The sequence below is a fragment of the Hibiscus syriacus genome, unplaced genomic scaffold (assembly GCF_006381635.1).
Source record: "Hibiscus syriacus cultivar Baekdansim isolate YM2019G1 unplaced genomic scaffold, ASM638163v2 tig00110187_pilon, whole genome shotgun sequence".
NCBI lineage: Eukaryota > Viridiplantae > Streptophyta > Magnoliopsida > Malvales > Malvaceae > Hibiscus > Hibiscus syriacus.
The window spans coordinates 3,111,160-3,117,159 of NW_024062618.1; the positions used below are offsets into that span (position 1 = coordinate 3,111,160).

Genomic DNA, 6,000 nt, shown 5'->3' on the forward strand with positions numbered 1-6,000 from the left:
GGAAAACAACTGCCGCATTCCCGAAAATGAAGTCAATCGTGCCCAAAATATGGCATTCTTGGTAAAACTGACTATTGGAATGGGGGTAGAGAGTGTCCTGGTACGCATCAAATGCACAGCGGTAGAACACCGACCAATTAGAACCAGATCGCATAGTCACTGCTTAAGCACCAGCCGTGTTAATGAACCCTATGTCCTTTGCAGCGAATCCTTTCCCTTCCACAGCTGGTAATTCACACAAGAACTACCAGTAATTGACTTAAACTATTCAAGCACATTATCTAATGTGTAACATTTTCTGTAGAAAGCCTAAAGAACAGTGCATAAAACCAGCCAACATGTTACACTGCAGGAAATGAATTTATTCGCTGTCTTTAGGCCTATTCTATTCAATTACTCTTTTAAGCTCTGTCCATTTTGATGTATCTACTTTTCATGTTCAAATATCAATCACTTTTTTCAGGCTTCAATGTCTATTTTACTAAAAATTTTCTACAAACTTCCAAAAGTAGAAGTAAAAATGAGCAGTCCTTATCAACAACATCAGAAGATCAGTTCAGATCACCTTTTAATGAATGAAGCTTGAAGGGAGCATTGAGGGACAGTTTTCCTAAGAAACACCAATGCGTAGTCAAATTGATATTCTAATTCAAGTAGAGTATTGTGGTATATTACTTGCATGTCTTTTTGAATGTTTGGACTGTGACCAAATAAATAAATACTGAAACATAACATAAATAAACAATAATTTCAATACACAATTAAATTAAATGTTTATAAAATAAAAATATAGAAGCATGAAATAAATTTCTAAAATCTATTTTGACATAAGAAAGAATAGGAGTGCTCTGCTCTCCTTGAAATCACAAGGCATTAAACATGTTGAAAAGTTTGTTTAATAAAAATAACAAAGTATACCCAACGGTGTCGTTGTAGTATAGTGGTAAGTATTCCCGCCTGTCACGCGGGTGACCCGGGTTCGATCCCCGGCAACGGCGTCTGCTCTATTTTTCGTCCTTTTTTGCTTTTCAAAGAAAAAAGCTGAAAAACGATATTTTTTGGCTTCGCCCGAACTCGAACCAGAGACCTTCAGTGTGTTAGACTGACGTGATAACCAACTACACCACGAAACTTTCAGTGTCCATTTCGTGTTTTTTATTTATATTACTTATTTTTAAGGGAGTGAAGGAACGCCTTTTGCAGGTTGGCTTGATCATGTTCTTTATCAGTTCATCCTCAAAGTTGGAACCCTATGTGGTCTGTATCCAGGTATGAGGATTTTTGGTTTTTTTTGTTTGTTTTGTACCATCTGTTCAAACACCTATACCTGTCACAAGGTGTTGTCGTAGTGAACTTTTGAAAACCTTGACGAATTCTAGTACTAATTGAAAGAATACGTGGGAATTAAAAATTAAAAAGTCTAAGTGAGAAAAGTTCGAGTTAAAGTGTTATGTAAGCATTTTGTTAATAAAATAATTGAGAAGTGATTAAAACGTTTTAATGTACAAAGTTCGATTATTAAATTAAAAATTTTAAATTTGAATGATTAAAATTAGAGTGAGAAGAAAGTTGAGTGATTAAAATAAGAGTGAGAGGAAAATTGAATGATGATTTACATATTTGAATATCAGTGGCTCTCGTTAGCTTTCTTTGCTTTTAATCAGTTTACCAGTATTGGCAAAGGCAAAGGCAAGCCATTTGCTGATGTTTTCCCATATTCACTTTGCCAGTTTAATCTCAAGCAGACATCTGAGTTTGTTAAATCATTTTCAATGGTGGCTTCATATATAAAGAAACAATGAACCTTGTCTCAACGAAACCTCTCATTAGCTCAACCCATCAATGTGGAGCATGCAATGCCACAGAAGAAAAGAAGAAACTTAACAGACCAGACAGGGCTAAGCAGGATCTAGAAAGGAATGTCCAGAATTCCTTGCTCCCTAGTCTATAGGGCATTGAAGCTTTTTATGTAATACTAGCGCATACAGAACATGGTTTAAATCCATAATAGAAATGGTTATATACATACAGATTTATTCAATATGGTAAAATCCATGATGTTTCTTTCATTCTCACAAAAGTAGTTTGTGTATAAGACTTGGCCCGTTCATAATAAAACAAAACATCAAGGAGATGGAGTTGCAGGGAATCAGAATATGTTATCTGAAACTCTTGTATGGTCTCATGTTGAGGATATGAGGTCCTTTGGCAAGCATCTAAATCTGTTTCTCTTTTTTTTTCCTTCTTCTTTTCTTTTTCATTTGTGATGAACTTGGTTCATTTGCAGTCCTCGATCGATCTTGTAAAAACTGGAACATTGGGATTGAAAGCTTTCATTAGCTTTCTTTACTAATAATGAATTTACCGGTAGTAGCATGTATAGTTAAGATAGAACAAGTTCAGTTATCCAAGAAGATATGAACATTTCTTCTAAGGAAAAAGACATGAACATTAGAAAAAGCATCTCGGAAGAGAGAATCCCACATGGGTAAGCAAGAGCAGGTATCAGTTCTTTATATTTGTTGTTGCATACAGTGTGGATTGCCGAGCTTTGTAACGAATGCTTGTGACCCGAGTGGGGGCACTAAGATGATGGGACATGGGTATGGTTCATTGAGTCGGATCCTACGTGGCTTTACAATGGCCTGCCCGATCCAAGCCAGGAGTTGAGCAATGGTACCTCGGTGAAAACTGTGGGTGTCGTGGCTTCTAGAGTGAAGGGTACTGCGTCAGGCTGGTTTCACAGAGCAGCGAAGACCATCCTCTCTTGGCAGTGGGAGGATTACAGGCTTGATCCATTAAGATCCAAAGGTCTCATTGAGCCGACCATGACTGGACCATTATCTTTTTCTTTTGGCTATGCTGGCCCGGAGTTGTTTCTCAATTTTCTTCTGTCTGCCCTTTTCCTCCGGAAGGAACATTGTTCTTGTTTGCAATTGGAAGAAAAGGCTAGAAGTCCATCAAATCCAGTGCAGTAGTAATTCAATTCACATTATACCTCATAGTCACAATTTCAATCTTTGAGAACCTTTCGAGCATTGTTTGATCACCCAAAGGTGGGGTTCCCACAGAAGGACTGCTTGCGTTTAGAGAAACACTAATATTGCTAACACTTGCAGGAGATCCAACAGCATTTGTTGCTGGGGTCTTGGGGAGGGAATTTGATTTTCGCTTGCCAGCAGCTTGAGACTGGTGATGTTGTTGCATAGAGTCATTTGCACTTGAAGTCAAAGATTAGGTACCACCAACGGCAGGAATTGAGTTAACAGCTGCCTTATCCTTTAGAAATGCTCCAAGTGCATTGGTTGTTGCAACAGCCTCAAAGTGAGGCCCTATAGAACCACTTGAAAATTCAAAGGCTTCTAGAGTGAAGGGTACTGCGTCAGGCTGGTTTCACAGAGCAGCGAAGACCATCCTCTCTTGGCAGTGGGAGGATTACAGGCTTGATCCATTAAGATCCAAAGGTCTCATTGAGCCGACCATGACTGGACCATTATCTTTTTCTTTTGGCTATGCTGGCCCGGAGTTGTTTCTCAATTTTCTTCTGTCTGCCCTTTTCCTCCGGAAGGAACATTGTTCTTGTTTGCAATTGGAAGAAAAGGCTAGAAGTCCATCAAATCCAGTGCAGTAGTAATTCAATTCACATTATACCTCATAGTCACAATTTCAATCTTTGAGAACCTTTCGAGCATTGTTTGATCACCCAAAGGTGGGGTTCCCACAGAAGGACTGCTTGCGTTTAGAGAAACACTAATATTGCTAACACTTGCAGGAGATCCAACAGCATTTGTTGCTGGGGTCTTGGGGAGGGAATTTGATTTTCGCTTGCCAGCAGCTTGAGACTGGTGATGTTGTTGCATAGAGTCATTTGCACTTGAAGTCAAAGATTAGGTACCACCAACGGCAGGAATTGAGTTAACAGCTGCCTTATCCTTTAGAAATGCTCCAAGTGCATTGGTTGTTGCAACAGCCTCAAAGTGAGGCCCTATAGAACCACTTGAAAATTCACCAGCTTTTGATGATAATGGAGATTGAGGGAAAGCCCCACCTGATACACGTGGACTTTGCAGTAATTTCCTTTTTTGGAACCATTCCTCCTTTTTCACATCTTTCTCAACATGCTGATTAATATTGTTCCAAGATGTTTGAAGGAAACTAAGCCTCACAAATCCATGGGGTAATCTCGATTGAAGTCGGCTCTGCTGTGGATCCAAATGGTTTGCATCAGTTTCCCTATTGAATTCAGCACAATCCAACTTGTCCGGATCAAACGGTTCTTCTTTGGAACCATATCTCAATCCTGGCTGTCCAGCAGCAAATGGCATTGTACCAGCCTCCTGATTCAGAACCCCGTCAAAAGCCAGCAGAGGATACTTCTGCATGCTGGCATTTGCATATTGGATTCCTCTTTACATTGCTTGCTGGGGCAGTAACATATTCTTCCAGCTCATATCTGGTCCATGGAGGCCATCCATATGTGGGCCGATTTATTGTTGTGGAATCCCATCTGGTCCAACAGCATTAAGCCTAGTTCTTTTCTTAAGACCAGTTAAGGGTGACACTTGACCACCGGGATTCTCCCGCTTCACAAGAAGAGAAGCACTGGAGTTTATGTTATCAGCATAGGTAATTGACATGTCCTGCATGCTTCTAGAATTCACGGCAGGGGATGTGGCTGATGCATTGACAATAGAGCAATTGAAACCAAGTCTCAAGATATGAGTGGATTAACTCCAACAAACCAATCAATTCACATATGCTCAATTGGTCTAACTTTTGCTACTTGCTTTTTTTTCTTTTTGTTACTTCAATTTTATTAGAAACTAAACTTAAATAGTAAAATGCATAACCATTGTTGATTAAACATGAATGTCAAGCATCAAACCTAAAAACAATCTGTAATATGTGGAGGGGCCCAACTTTAATATAAGACCAGAGGAAGAACAGTACTTAACAGATGTGGAATAACACTAACACCCCCCCCCCCCAAATGTGTTGCTCACAAGGCCTACACATGGATAACCTCACCAGGGATTGGGTAGGAATAACAAGGTAATAAACTGTGCACTGAGTGACAGCTCGACTAATTTTTTACTAAGTGACAACACTCTAATGATAGATTCTTATGATTATTCTTAGGAATTTTGATTTCTTGTTCTTGATATTCATAATATAGGAAACTTTATTTATATATATACCGTGTAAATTGATTAGTGAATACACAAGCCTAATTGTATATATGCCATCCAAAGGTGTTTGGATATGTTTCTTTCATTCATGCTCGACACGCTAGGAAATTAGATCACCAAGCCCTTAAATTTGTTTGTGTGAAAGTTGCTTTTCGGGAAACTGAACCTTACTTTGGTGCCACCCAATCATCTTTTTAGGAGGAGAATAATGGAGAAGAAGAAGAAGAAGAATTGAGAGAACACAATAACATGATGGAAGCAGTGGTGGCAACTTTTACGAAAAGTTTCTCTCTCCTTCATTGGCAATTGCGGACGATAACAATTAAATTCAGGAATGAGATTTACATGGGTTATTGACTAACATCGTTGTTCAACTCAACTAGCTTAGTGGGTTCGAAAAATACAATCTTTCAGATTTTTTTTGAGTACAAATGGATGACAATGAATAATAGTGGATCTAGAAATATTTTTTAAGACGAACGTATATATTAATAATATAAATTTTTTTTATGAATTGAGTACAAATAAAATTTTAAGATGAATAAAATCAATGAAATATATAATTAATTAAAAAATTAAGTTTTCAGATAGACACACATTCGTTTTGAATTAAGAGTGAATCCGCCGTTAGCTGGCGGTGGACCACTGTTGAAATTGAAGATTCCTTCTTCGAAATGGTTTCGTTGGGACCGGGAGGGATCTACACAAAAGCCCAGTTACAGAGAGAGCTTGAATCTTTAGCCACTAGTGATATGTTTGAGAATGTTGACATGGAAGGCACAACCAACCCGGATTGAACATTGGGAGTGAG

The 6,000-nt window shown here is 38.5% G+C and overlaps 2 non-coding genes across 2 annotated transcripts; one reads left to right on the forward strand and one right to left on the reverse strand.

Moving 5' to 3' along the window:
• The first annotated feature begins 926 nt into the window (after nt 1-926).
• Nucleotides 927-998, forward strand: TRNAD-GUC. The gene has a single exon. It is a non-coding gene; the product is annotated as a tRNA-Asp (tRNA).
• A 61-nt stretch (nt 999-1,059) lies between these two features.
• Nucleotides 1,060-1,133, reverse strand: TRNAV-AAC. The gene has a single exon. It is a non-coding gene; the product is annotated as a tRNA-Val (tRNA).
• Between the last annotated feature and the right edge of the window lie 4,867 nt (nt 1,134-6,000).